At 42.0% G+C, this 14,957-nt stretch overlaps 1 protein-coding gene across 1 annotated transcript in view; it reads right to left on the bottom strand.

Moving 5' to 3' along the window:
* The window catches only part of EXOC4 (exocyst complex component 4), a 750,068-nt gene that overhangs the window by 274,029 nt on the left and 461,082 nt on the right, over positions 1-14,957 (bottom strand). The window lies entirely within an intron of this gene.

Below are 14,957 nucleotides of genomic sequence, written 5' to 3'. Positions count from 1 at the left end.
GGGGAGACACAGAATCCGAAGCAGGCTCCAGGCTCTGAGCTGTCAGCACAAAGCCCAGTGGGGGCTCAAACTCAGGAGCCCTGAGATCATGACGTGAGCTGAAGTCAGACGCTTAACCAACTAAGCCACCTAAGGGCCCCTCCTGAGATTTGTTCTTAGTAAAAGGGTTCTAATTTCCCTCTCTTTTTTAAAAAAAATTTTTTTTTTCAACGTTTATTTATTTTTGGGACAGAGAGAGACAGAGCATGAACAGGGGAGGGGCAGAGAGAGAGGGAGACACAGAATTGGAAACAGGCTCCAGGCTCTGAGCCATCAGCCCAGAGCCTGACGCGGGGCTCGAACTCACAGACCGCGAGATCGTGACCTGGCTGAAGTCAGACACTTAACCGACTGCGCCACCGAGGCGCCCCCTAATTTCCCTCTCTTAAAAGTGTTTGGTGTTGCAATGTCTGTTGTTGTTGTTGTTTGTTGAAAACCCAGATACCTTTTCTTTTTTGGAAAACATTAAAATGCAGGCAGTCCTGTATAAAAGCAGTAGCAGCTGCTCCCACTATTGAGCATTATTCTAGAACTTGTATATTTGTGTTAATGCATTTAATCCTTCCAACAACCCCATGAAGTCATTTTCAAATGGGCACCAAGAAGTTAAGGAATCTGCCTACTGTCACACTGCTGGTAAGTTAAGGGAGCTAGGAGTCCAATTTTTTTTTTTTTTTTTTTTTTTTTTTTTTAGGATTTCAAAACTGTGCTCTTTACCACTTAATCCGCTCAATAAACCAAATGACAGAACGGAACATTTTTCTTGTTGCCAGGTGCTGTGCGAGGTAAAGAGGATACAGAAAGGAAAGACGTGGTATGGAGTCCTCAGGGCAGACACCTAACAAGACGCTGAACAAACCATACTCCAAACTTTCATTTGCTAGAGACAGGTGACTGAAAGAGACAAGCATTTATACTTGGTGCTCAGGCCTGTTTCAAATAAACCTAACCACCATTCATAATTCTCTGTGTGGTCCCCAGACTCTCAGCACCAACTCCTCCAGGAAAATAGTTCGAAACGCAGGTGCCCATGGTTCTGTGTAGACACGCAACCTTTGCCAGAGAGATATGCCGACTTTATAAATTGATGTCCAGCAAGCAATTATTTTAAATGTCCTCCCACATTATAAAAGCAATACATGTTAATTGCATAACACCATGAAAAGTGCCAATAAAATAAGCAGTGTCAATGTTTTGTTGTATTTTCTTCCTAGCTAACACACAGTTAAGATCACGATACATGTATCATTCAGATACTGCTTTACTCCTCCCTTTTTTCTTTCTGAAAGAGGTTAGAACTGTTCCTTCACTTAACTTTTTTTTAATTTTTATTTTTTTAATTTGCATCCAAGTTAGTTAACATACAGTGCCATAATGATTTCAGGAGTAGATTCCAGTGATTCATCCCCTATATATAACACCCAGTGCTAATCCCAAGTGTCCTCCCTAATGCCCCTTATCCATTTAGCCCGTCCTCCCACCCACAACTCCTCCAGCAACTGTTTGTTCTCTATATTTTAAGAGTCTCTTATGTTTTGTTCCCTTCCTTGTTTTTATATTATTTTTGCTTCCCTTCCCTTATGTTCATCTGTTTTGTATCTTAAATTCCTCATATGAGTGAAGTCATATGATATTTGTCTTTCTCTGATTGGCTAATTTCACTTAGCATAATACCTTCTGGTTCCAACCACGTCATTGCAAATGGCAAGATTTCAATCTTTTTGATTGCCAAGTAATACTCCATTATATGTATGTATGTATGTATGTGTGTATACCACATCTTCTTTATCCATTCATCCTTCCATGAACATGTGGACTCTTTCCATACTTTGGCTATTGATAGCACTGCTATAAACACTGGGGTGCATGTGCCTCTTTGAAACAGCACACCTGTATCCCTTGGATAAAGTAGTGTAATTGCTGGGTCATAGGGTCGTACTTCTATTTTTAATTTTTTGAGGAACATCCATACTGTTTTCCAGGGTGGCTGCACCAGCTTGCATTCCCACCAGCAGTATAAAAGAGATACTCTTTCTCCACATCCTCACCAACATGTTGCCTGAGTTGTTTATTTTAGCCATTTTTACTGGCGTGAGGTGGTATCTCATTGTGGTTTTGATTTGTATTTCCCTGATGATGAGTGACGTAGAGCATTTTTTCATGTGCCGGTTGGCCATCTGGATATCTTCTTTGGAGAAGTATCGATTCATGTCTTTTGCCCATTTCTTCACTGGATTATTTGTTTTTTGGGTGTTGAATTTGATAAGGTCTTTATAGATTTTGGATACTAGCCCTTTATCTGATATGTCATTTGTAAATACCTTCTCCCATTCTGTTGGTTGCCTTTTAGTTTTTGATTGTTTCCTTCGCTGTGCGGAAGCTTTTTATTTTGATGAGGTTCCAACAGTTCATTTTCGCTTTTGTTGCCCTTGTCTCTGGAAACACATTGAGTAAGAAGTTGCTGTGGCCAAGGTCTAAGAGGTTTTTGCCTGCTTTCTCCTCGAGGATTCTGATGGCTTCCTGTCTTATGTTTATGTCTTTCATCCATTTTGAGTTTATTTTTGTGTATGGTGTAAGAAAGTGGTCCAGGTTCATTTTTCTGCATGTCCCTGTCCAGTTTTTCCAGCACCATTTGCTGAAGAGACTGTCTTTATTCCACTGGATATTCTTTCCTGCTTTGTCAAAGATTAAATGACCATATGTTTCTGCGTCCATTTCTGGGTTCTCTATTCTGTTCCATTGATCTGAGGGTCAGTTTTTGTGCCAGTGCCATACTGTCTTGATGATTAAGGCTTTGTAATACAGCTTGAAACCCGGGATTGTGATGTCTCCAGCTCTCGTTTCCTTTTTCAGGATTGCTTTGGCTATTTGGGGTCTTTTCTGGTTCCATACAAATTTTAGGATTGTTTATTCTAGCTCTGTGAAGAACGCCAGATCTTGATAGGGATCTTATTTTGATAGGGATCACACTGAATATGTAGACTGCTTTAAGCAGTATCAACATTTTAGCAATACATGTTCTTCCAATCCCGGAGCATGGAATATTTTTCCATTTTTTTCTGTCTGCTTCAATTTCTTTCATAAGCTTTCTATACTTTTCAATGTATATTTTTCACTTCTTTGGTTAGGTGTAGTCCTAGGTATTTTATGGTGTTTGGTTACTTTATTCCCTTCTTATATCCTAGACACTTTTCAGTATCATTAAAAATCCATGGTAAATATTATTTTAGTCACCATATAACGCAACGTCATGTGGATATAGAACAATACCATTTTCCTACTGCCAATTTGGTTCCAAATTTCTGCTGCTGTAAACAAGCTGCGATGAACATATTTGTGCAAAAATATTTACTCACATATCAGTATACTACCTGGATATAAATATCTATAAGTGAAAAACGCTAAGTTTAAGTATTTCCATACTTAGTGGCTGTACTAATCAATGATCCCTCTGGCAGAATGTAAGACTACCTGTTGGCTTGCCATTTGACAAAGGTAAGGAAATGGTTTACGTTTTAGTTTTTTGTTTCTAACAATGTTTAATATGCACCAGCCAGCAGACATTTTTGCACCCATACAGGCTCTCATTTGTTGATTTTTACTGCTTAACGTAAGCCATATGAAATCGCCCTTTTACAGGTAAAATATAGTTGAAAGTCAGCAATTTCGTACTGTTCAAGTACAATAGGTTAACTTTCAGGATTTGAAGTTTTATGACTTAAATTGGCAAGTCTGTCACTGTATATTGGGACAAGGACATATGTATATGGAATCAAGAAAAAGACACCTTGTCACTGGTTTCAGTATCACCTTGGGTCTCACTCAGAGCTCTGCCTCCTTCTGCAACCAAGTACACAATGGGATTATAAACGTATAATCCCATTTTACGTTTTCCCTTAACGGTGTGTCAGTTCCTACAGTATAAATGGAGAGGGGAGGGAGGGCTATCAAATCATTGAGAATCTGTCCCCTTCGAATCTCAGAATCCTGTGTCTTCCAGAACAGGTCTCTATTCCTCTTACCTCTCTACCGGATGTGCGTTACTCCACACCTGCGCTTTTTCTCTTCTGTTCCAAAGATGTAGACAGAGAAGGCCAGACACGAAAGAGAGGAACTTAAGGAGGCAGTGAAAAGCATTCACATTATCTCTTCAGGAGCCTTTTGCTCACTGCTTCTTGGTAAGCCACTTCAGGGAAGTTTCAGGCAAGGAGGGAGAAGAAGAACCTTCTAAAAGGAACCTAAATCGTCCACTCTGTCAGTCTCTTCAGTCTAGGCCAAAATCACCGCCCAGGTCAAAGTGTTTGCCTTCCTAATTAGTATTGCTAGTAGGTTATAAAGGGAGGTAGGAAGAACCGAACCAAGTCGTACAGAGAATCGCTTATGAGCTCTTATCTCAATCAACAAAGTTGATTTCACACTGTAAAGTAAGTCCAATGCCAACCAAGCAACATGGTAGGTAGGGTGGGAAAAGCAGTCAACTTCATCTTCTAAGCAATCTGGGGTCTAGCCCTGGCTCGCTACGGGACCTTCGCTCAGTCCAGAGCCAATCTAGGTATCAGTTCACTCTTTGGTAAAAAAAGATAGGGTAGAAGTCCTCTAAAGTCTCTTTCCAGTTCTATGAAGACACTGACAATTGGATAATACTACAGGCAGCCTTTTCTATTTTTTATTTTTTAACTCTGGCAACAGTGCATTTTATCAAGGGAGTTTCATAGCAAATCTTTCAAAGTAGGCTCTGAGGCACCCTTAAACTCTCACATATGCTAGAAAATACAAGGGTTTTTATGAGTTTCAGGAGTCTATTTCAGATGCTTTAGAAGAAATAGTGTTATCCAAGCTGATTAATTCATTTCATCTGTGTGGCTCTATGCAATTGTTGGGATTTTTCCAAAAATGCTCCTTAGGGTATCTTCTGCTGACATTGTTTTGTTCAAAATTTCAGAGGTAAACATCAACACAAAATGCTAATCTTCCTTTAAGACTTCTTAATTAAGGGAGGCTGAAGCCCCAGTAGATTTGTTGTTACTACTAAATTCTGAATTTATCGGTCTGTGTGCTCTTTCTCTGATCACTGATAGGCTGAATCATGCAAATTTTCGTGTGGGGTTTGTGAACTGGCCATCTTGTTTTTGCCATCAAGTTGTAAAGATAGTATTTCAGGTTAAATATCAATAATGGAAAATCCAAGAGATGATACGTATCTGTTTTTTTCTGTTATAATTTTGTTGCATCAAGTACTGCTTGCAGTAAGGAGACCATTTCCTAGGCCATGGAAATACTTTTGCTACACAGAACTTTCTGATGTCTAGGAAAAAGACTTCTTTTTAAATCAACCCGAAAAGACACTGACATGCTGTGTTAATTCTAACTTCTGTCTTTCGGACAGAAAACTCTGTAGGATAGTGGAGATGATGGAGAATGAAAACCAGGAGGCCCCAGTGCCTGGCTTTGCTACAAGTGTCTTTCCATAATGAGGCCTAGAATGGTACAAGGTCAAATCAGCTGGGCAGAGGGAAGTCACCTGAGCAGCAGAGAGAAAGCACAGGTGTGGGTAACATCAGGTAGAGAGGCAGGAGGAGTGGAGACTTGTCCCAGAAGACACAGGATTCTGAGATTCGAAGGGGACAGGTTCCCAGCAATAGGACAGCCCTCGGGGCTCCACCCTCACTCTAGGGACTGACATTCTACTAACGGAAAACACGATGATAGCGTATGTCTTTCCTTATCCTATCCCATCACTAAAACAATATTTGGAAAACATTTCTGTGTTAAGAATATTACAGACTCAAATGTAGTTACTGTCCACAAACACTCCATCAAAATCCTACTCTCTTCACTAAAAAAGACCAGCTGAAAAAGGGCAAAATTTTCTGAATGTCTCTGTTGTTCGAATCTGCTGACTCAATACCATTTGCCGTGTCCATGGGCCTGTGAAGAGTCTCACTGCACAGAACTGGGCATTACAACAGGACGTGTAAAAACAGACGTCGTCTCCCCGTGATTTTTTTCCTGTAAGGGATTTGACTTGTCCTGTTTTCATCTTTGGTCAGACTGCTGCTGACTTGGAGGCAATGATTAATTTTAACCTGTACTCTGCTTTTCTTGGCCACCCCCCCCCCCCCACCACCATATTTCTCCATATTTCTTGTGTCTTCTTTTCTTGTGTTCGAGGCCACCTCCAGACCAAACTGGAAAGCGGGTGGAGTGCACCACCACCCTCGCCCTTGACTTTCTTCTACAGTACTCCTGCCTGAACGCTGACCACACCGCTCCTCCCCAACATTCAAGGACAGCCTCCTCTTCTGACTGCTTTCCGTCCTTGTCCATGAGGACGCCGACTCAGCAAGGTGCTTCTCTCTGCTTGCGGGCGTGGAAAAAGGGGCCAATAACAGAGTCTCTGGAACCGTGCTACCAAGGCCTGAATCCTGGCTCTGTCATTTACTAACTGTGTGACCAGGAAACAGGTGTGTAAATCCTGTCAAGCCTAAATCTCTTCCTCTGTAAAATGAGGAAGGTCACAGGATTGCTGTATTTAAATAAGATAACACATTAAAGCCACTTTAGATCTGTGCCTGGGGTACAGTCAATATGCACGGAAGCTTAGATATTATTGTATTACATCATTAATATGTTACTATTAATCAGCATCACTGATTAGCTTCTCCCAGATACATCAGAATTTTAAAGGAAGATTCTTCAGAGAAATAATATCGTAATCTAATATTCCATGAGAAAAAGAATTATGTAGTCAAATAAATGTGGGAAGTACTGGTATAGATAAAGATTTTTTTTTTCTTATGGGACTTTCTAGGATCTTTACTATCTGAAGGAGTAATGAATTACTAAGGGGGGTATTAGCTGTAGTATTTTCCAACCTTGTTTACTTATGGAACTATTTCCCTGCCTAGAACATCTTTTAACGTTTCACAAAATAATGAAATTCTACAGAACACAATTGGGCAAAGCGTCTTCATCTAGATTTTACTGACATAATTTCAGGAACTCTTATAAGCTGGAGGGAAGGAATCTTTGGCATGGGGAGCAGTCCCTGAATCCTACAAAATGTCACCGTATTTCAAACTGCTTAGCCTCTAAGGTTGCACTGGCCCTTCTCCTTATTCTTCTCTACCCTCCAGAAATGCCTCAAAGTTTCGACACTTCTTCCTTAAGGACTTAAAACTGCCAATGCACTTTAATTCTTGATCTTCCCTTAAGAACAACGTGATCTTTATACTCTTTATAATCTAAAGATTGAAAAGGCACAATGTATTCCAGAAAAAAAATGCTATATATTTTAGTTATGTCATTAAACTTCAAAGATTAAGAATCCCTTGAGTATCCAGGCAAGAAAAAAATTAATGCTACTTTATACATACATAGACAAGGGGTGCCTGGGTGGTTCAGTTGGTTAAGCGTCCAACTTCGACTCAGGTCATGATCTCACAGCTTGTGAGTTCAAGCCCCACTTTGGGCTCTGTGCCGACAGCTCAGAGCCTGGAGCCTGCTTCAGATTGTGTGTCTCTCTCCCTCTCTCTCTGCCCCTCCCCACTCGTGATCTGTCTCTGTCTCTCAAAAATAAATAAAAATTAAAAAAAAATGTATATGTACACAGACCATGCTTGTATACACCCACCCACACTTTCCAGAGTATAACTGTATATCACGTTTCTGTTTTACTTACTAAAAATGTATGCAGGGGTGCCTGGGTGGCTCAGTCAGTTGTGTCTGACTCATGATTTTGGCTCAGGTCACGATCTCACGGTTTGTGGGTTTGAGTCCCATGTTGGGCTCTGTGCTGATTGCTCAGAGCTGGGAGCCTGCTTCGGATTCTGTGTTTCTGGCTTTCTCTGCCCCCCCCCCCCCCCTTGCACCCGGTCTCTCTCTCTCTCAAAAATAAATAAACATTAAAAAATATATACACAAATACATAGAATAGGTGTGAAAAACAAGAATATGTGTTCTTTTCCCATGTTCTCACTACATTTGTACATATTTCACTACAGAAACGAGAGAGCTTCTAGAGTGTACCTGCTGTTTGCATGTCTGCCTCCCCTAGACAGTGTGACAGGCCCCTTGAGGACAGAACCCTGGCCTTTCCATCTTTGTATCCCTAATGACTGGCATGGTGCCTGAGAGATCACAGGCAGTCAATAAATATCCATTCAATCCAATGAATAAATAACACATTGATTTAATTACTTTATACGAGCTTCTTGACTTTCCTTCTGGGTCACAGTCACAGGCTGTAGCATTAAAGATGTTTCCTAAAAAGGCCAGCAATTTGGAATTCCCCGACTGAACAGAAAATAAAAGCAACCATGAAAGCGATCCTTCTGTAACCTCTAAGAAAGAAGGATCTGGATCCAGTTGGCCTGAGTTCCAATCCCTGCTTCACAATTTACTTGCTGTGTCAACTCAAGCAAGTTCTTTACATTTTTAAAGGCTCAGTCTCCTTGTCTGTTTGAAAATGGGCATGATAATAGTACTATATTAGTCGGGGTTCTCCAGAGAAACAGAACCAATAGGACGTGATAACTCTCAGAAGAATCCACTATCTTGTTAGTGCAGTGGGAAGAAGTCACTCTTAGTGATGACTCGACAGTCTCTCAGGAGAAGAGCTGTTTGCTGATCATTTTCTCTCTCGGCTCAACTCGGGCATTTCCAAAGCTGAAGCATCCTCTTGATACTCCTTTAAACATCTAAATCTCAAAGCAAACACCATCTACATCTTAAAAAATGAGACGCTTCATATTTTGTTTTCTAAAACGACTTTCTCCTCCTATCTTCCCTAACTCAGCAGAAAAATCTTGAGCAATTTAACTGGAGCCATAAAATGCAACTTACATTCAATGGCTTGCATTCAACATTACATCATTGCCCCATTATAATCGCATTTTAAAGCAGGATCCGCTACCTGCACGTGTAGGAAGGGGGTCTTGGCAGAAAGAGTGGTCTCCTCTGTATAAAGTCAGAATGTCAGTATCTGTTTATCCTCTTACGAACAGAAAACAAAATCTCGACCAACCACTTGCACAGATTTAGCATTCACGTACAATGAAGCTAGGGAACATATCTAGTCCTTTAATACAAATTTTTAAAGCACATCCAGACAATCGTGATCATGCCCATTATCCCCCTCTCCTCCTGGAAGCCTGTGTTTAGTCTATTCCACATATGGCTTCAGGAGTCTTTGACTACAGCCACAGTGACTGTCCTAAATAACCAAATCACACTCCAATATCTAAAAAAAATTTTTTTAACGTTTGTTTACTTTTGAGACAGAGACAGACAGAGCACGAGCAGGGGAGGGGAAGAGAGAGAGGGAGACACTGAATCTGAAGCAGGCTCCAGGCTCTGAGCTGTCAGCAGAGAGCCTCATGATGCGGGGCTTAAACCCATGAACCACGAGATCATGACTTGAGCCAAAGTGGGATACTTAACTGACTGACACACCCAGGAGCCCCCCCCCCAAATACTTAAAGCTCATTTTAGTCAATATTTTTCTGTAACTGTGCAATGTTTTATGTACGTGTTTTCAGAATTTCTTCCCATTTTTTGCGTCATTGGTTGCACAGTATTAGAGAAAAATGAACGTCATTTTCCCCACCTCTTGGATATGAAATACTTTCTGAATCTGTCATTTCCATAAATGTTTCTTCCCTGTGCTTAGAGCAAAAGATTCTTGGTCCCCAGATGGTCTTGCATGAAACATTTTTTTATGTTTGTGCGTAGTGGCATTTTTAAGTGGAGAGGGTCCAAAGCTCTCACCATACTCTTAATGGGGCGTATGACCAAAAAAAAAAAAAAAAAAAAAAAAAAAGGCAACCAATTACCAAAGCCATCAAGGTTCATCACATTAAAACAGAGTCACACTCTGGCTACACTGTAAAAGGATTTAGGAGATAATCTTAGAGACAATAAAGCTCCATACCTCGTCACCCTACAGGTGGAATGATGGAAATGCAGGCAGGTTAAGTGAATTCTGAAAGAACTTTTTTTTTAATTAAGTTTATTTATTTATTTTGAGGGAGAGAGAGAGAGAGAGAAAGTGCGAGTCAGGGAGGGGCAGAGAGAGAGAGAGAATCCCAACCAGGCTCCGAGACTTCAGCGTGGAGCCCGTAGGGCTTGAACTCACAAATAGGGAGATCATGACCTGAGCTGATTTTGGATGCTTAACTGACAGAGACACCCAGGAGCCCTGAAAGCATTTTTTTTTTTTTTTTGAGAGAGAGAGAGAGAGAGAGAGAGAGAGAGAATGTGAGCAGGGGAGGGACAAAGAGAGAAGGAGACACAAAATCTGAAGCAGGCTCCTCGCTCTGAGCTGTCAGCCCAGGGCCCGACGTGGGGCTCAAACTCGCAAACTGCGAGATCATGACCTGAGCTGAAGTCGGACGCTTAACTGACTGGACCACCCAGGTGCCCCAAGAACTTTTCTTTTAAAATGAACATTATCAAAATAAAAACATGTCAATCAAGGCTTCCTTGGCTATTTAAATATCCCCACCCTCCCCTTTAACTTGTAACACAGGTACTGAGAGAAAACAAGCAAGGAGTGTCATCAAGATGGCAATTACGGGTGATTTATTTTCTGTAACGGGGTAATACTGTTTTTATGATGAAAATGATAATTATGAAAATTATATGGAAATAGGAGAAAATATGATGCGTAAGAGGCAAAGCAGAATACAAATTAGTAACGCGGAATTGTACGAATAACTATGCAGGAGGAAAATGACTGGAGGCTATGGAACTAAGAAAGGCTGGCATGGGGGCGCCTGGGTGGCGCAGTCGGTTAAGCGTCCGACTTCAGCCAGGTCACGATCTCGCGGTCCGGGAGTTCGAGCCCCGCGTCGGGCTCTGGGCTGACGGCTCAGAGCCTGGAGCCTGTTTCCGATTCTGTGTCTCCCTCTCTCTCTGCCCCTCCCCCATTCATGCTCTGTCCCTCTCTGTCCCAAAAATAAATAAACGTTGAAAAAAAAAATTAAAAAAAAAAAAAAAAAGAAAGGCTGGCATGTTGGAATAGAATGATAATTTTTTTCTTCATCCACATACTTCATTGGTATCAACACTGTTTTCTCAATGATCTCACGGGGAAGGGAGCCACCATGCATGCAGACTGTGGGGCAATAAACTTGGAGGACAACGAGGCGCCACAGAGGAGGGAGGGCAAGGTATTCAGAGCAAACATCCCACCTTGAGTCAAGAAGTGAAGAAATTACAAATGGGAACATCTGGAGGGAGCGTCTGAGCAGTTCAGCGCCTGTGGACACGCAGTGGGGAGGGTAAAAGAGAGAAGGCAGGCGTTGTGCCTATTTGTACAGAAGCTAGCACATAATAAGCATTCAGCAAATGGAACTCAGTGTTGCTGTTGATACACTGTAACTCCTTTAAAAACTTCTACCCAGAAGGCTTACGGATTGCCTCCTATGGCTTTCTAACATCGTGAAGAACTTTCTTCAGCATCTAGTAGGCCTGGTGGTAACAATGCTGGTGAACAGAGGATCTGTTAGCACCTATTTTCTGGTGGCCTTTGGTCTGATTCTCAGCAGAGGAATTATATTTGAAACAGATTATGTTTCTCGAGAAAGGTGTATGGGAGAAATGCAGGGTCAGCCTTTATGCCAAGCTTTTCTTTCTCTAGAAAAAGGATCATTTTCAATAAACATTTACTAATCAGCAACTAAAATACTCTATTTATAAACCTGTGGGAAAATGTGAACTATTCTTCCTTGTTAAGAGCAAGGACATGTATGTAGAGAAAACGAAATCATCAATTCAGTTTCTTTGAGCAGCTTTAGACCTGGATTTTAGAAACAATACTTAGTCACCCTTTTGATTCTAAGAGAGTGAGAGAAAAATAGTCAAATTTAATAATTATTATTAACTGATGGTCTATTACTAATTAGGCACGGGATGCTTTATCATATTTGCTAGGATTAAATGTAAAATAAAATCAAGTTGGATTTTAAAGTGTTACTATACATCTTTCATAGTACATCACCTCACAGAATCAATCAATACTGAACATTCATGATGTCTGAACAATTTTAAACATTTTTTTAACGTTTATTTATTTTTGAGAGAGAGATAGACAGAGTGTGAGCCAGGGAGGGCCAGAGAGACAGAGGGAGACACAGAATCCGAAGCAGGCTCCAGGGTCTGAGCTGTCAGCACAGAGCCTGACGTGGGGCTCGAACTCACAAACTGGGAGATCGCGACCTGAGCCGAAGTTGGACGCCCAACTGATTGAGCCACTGAGGCGCCCCATGATGTCTGAACATTTTATCATGGTGAAGAACCACAGAAGTTTGCAGTGGTATCACTTAGTCCTCTCTCTGTGACCATTCCTCAAGTGGGGATATTCTCTAAGGTGTCATCCTTAGTAAACTCCCTAGTCCATTTCAACTACAGCCATAGATTCAACCATTACCCAAATATCACAAACGCCCTGACACATACCTCCTACCCCACACGTGAGCTCCTGAGAGGTGTTCCTAACCAATGCACACCCCCTTCGTATCCCATCAGGACCAAACATGCCAAGTTCAAACCTAAACATAACACCTTTGGCCTGAAGCCCGCTCCTGCTGTCATAGCCTCCAGCACAGAGAAAGGCACTGCCACATACACAGCTGTCCAAGGCAGAACTGGAGAGGCCGTCCTAGCCTCCTGCCTCCCTCTTTCACCTCCAGCAGACGGCCCGAGACCTGTCAATTCTGCTGATGAGACGCCTTCATTCCAGCCTTACTCAAATGATCTTAGTTCAAGACCCCATCATTTCTCAACCAACCTGTATAATAAACTATTCTCCTTGCCTTCGATTTTGCCCAGTTCAGAATATTCACTGACACACGACTGTGGGAACTGGAGGTGTGGGGATTCAGTAAGTCTATACAGAGGGCATAGAAACTGTCTGGCATGTTGTCGTTAGGCACCATTATCATTTCCCCCTCCCTTTCCTCCACTGGCTTCTTTACATTTCTGATCATTCTTTGACTTCACCTCCTTCATTGCTCCCCAACTCATGGAGTCCAGACTTACTCTACTCTACAGGCCCCCAGGCTCCAGCCATGGCCCATCCCTCGAGCCTCGTGCTCACCGTGCCCCCACCTATACCCAGCGCTCTCGGGTTCGCTCTGCAAATGTGTGAGAACCTTTCCAATGCTATGCGCTCTCTGTACACATCTCAAGTTAGAGTGTGATTCCTTCCTTGTTCACGGGGAGAAATCCTGGTCATCCTTCAAGATTTATGTAAATGATTGCTATGGTCCAAATGCTCGTGTCCCCTCACATCCATACACTGAAACCCCAACCCCCGAAGGTAATGGTATTAGTAGGCGGGGCCTTTGGGAGATGATTAGCTTAGGAAAGTGAAGCTCTCAAAAATGGGATTAGTGCTCTTATGAAAGAGATCCCACAGAGTTTTTTCACCCTTCTCCCCAAGGGGTGGTGAGGATACAAAAGTCCGCACCCTGGAAGAAAGCACTCACCCACACTTGCTGGCACCCTAATCTATGACTCCCACCCTCCAGAACTGTGAGAAATTAATTTCTGTTGTTTATAAGCTGCCCGGTCTGGTATTTTCTCATAGCAGCCTGAAAGGATGAAGACAATGGTATTGTGGTCACAGAGGCCTTCTGGATGTCCCGCATAGAGGTCATTTACTTCCTCTGGTGCATTGCTACAGCACTAATGACATCTTACTAGACCTATTAGACGTTAACATATCTCATTTCTAGAGTTTCTGTTTGTGGTTTAGATGGAATCTAAGCTCATCCTTGAATGTTTGTTAGTATGTTTCCTTACTTAAAAACATCTTATCAAGTATCTGCCATGTGTCACATTCTTGGCTGTGCTAGTGATACAACAAGGAATATTTTCCAGCCCCTGCTTCAGTGAGATCACTTTAAGGTAGGAGATTTTTAAAAGTAAACAGGTACAATGAAGACTATAGAATCGGTCTTGGGAAGAGAGCAGTTTTTTTCAATTTCCTGGTGTCCACGTTCCTAATAGATGAAAGATTGCTATGTTTATAAATTCAGGCCAAAAAGATTCACAACACACAAATAAAGGACATTCTAAGAAGATTAAGCTCTTTGATCTTTGAAAGAGGTGGTCAGCACACTGGAGAAAAACATCAAGAGTATTCCGCAGGATAAAAGAACGTTGTCAGAGTAGGAGGAGTGCCCACATCAGAGAACAGGAACAGGCTGACACCAACAAAACATGGGGCCGGATGCAGGCAATGGTGCGGGGTACCGTCTGACAGAGCCAGAGGAAGAGTTCAAAGGTTGAAACAAATTGGAAAACGCTGTCTCTGGTGAAAGACTTGGAAAACTTGCTAAGGGCAACAAAGCATGGTCTGTTGTAGCTCACCTTCCGGGACAACATCCCATGAAGCTAACATTTATTTGCTGAGCAAAGTCGTCCATGACTTCTCTGGGTCTCTCTCTCCCTGCCAAAACCAACCAAACAGAACTCTGATGGCTATAGACCGATGTCTGTCTCCCCCTAAAATTCATATAATAAAACCTAATCCCCTCCACCTCCACCCCGCCCCAAACAAGCCAACAAAAACCTAATTCTCAATGTGACAGTATTGGGAAGTAGGGCTTTGGGGGAGGTGATTAGGTCCTGAGGGTAGAGCCCTTATGAATGGATTAGTGTCCCTGTAAAAGAGACCCCAGAAATCTCCCTTGCCCCTTCTGCCATGCGGAGGTCCAAAGGACGGCAGCCATCTATGAACGAGGAGAGAGACTCTCACCAGACATTTAATGTGCTGGTGCCTGGTTCTTAGACTTCCCAACCTCTAGAACTGTGAGAAATGAATGTCCCTGCTTACGCAGTCTCTGATATATTGTTATAGCCGCCCAAATGAACTAAGACAGCTTCTCATTCTGTACTTACTTTATTTTGCT

The sequence above is a fragment of the Felis catus genome, chromosome A2 (genome assembly GCF_018350175.1).
Source record: "Felis catus isolate Fca126 chromosome A2, F.catus_Fca126_mat1.0, whole genome shotgun sequence".
Taxonomy (NCBI): Eukaryota; Metazoa; Chordata; class Mammalia; order Carnivora; family Felidae; genus Felis; species Felis catus.
Note: the sequence above shows the minus strand (reverse complement) of the source record. Positions and strands in the feature narration are given on the sequence as shown.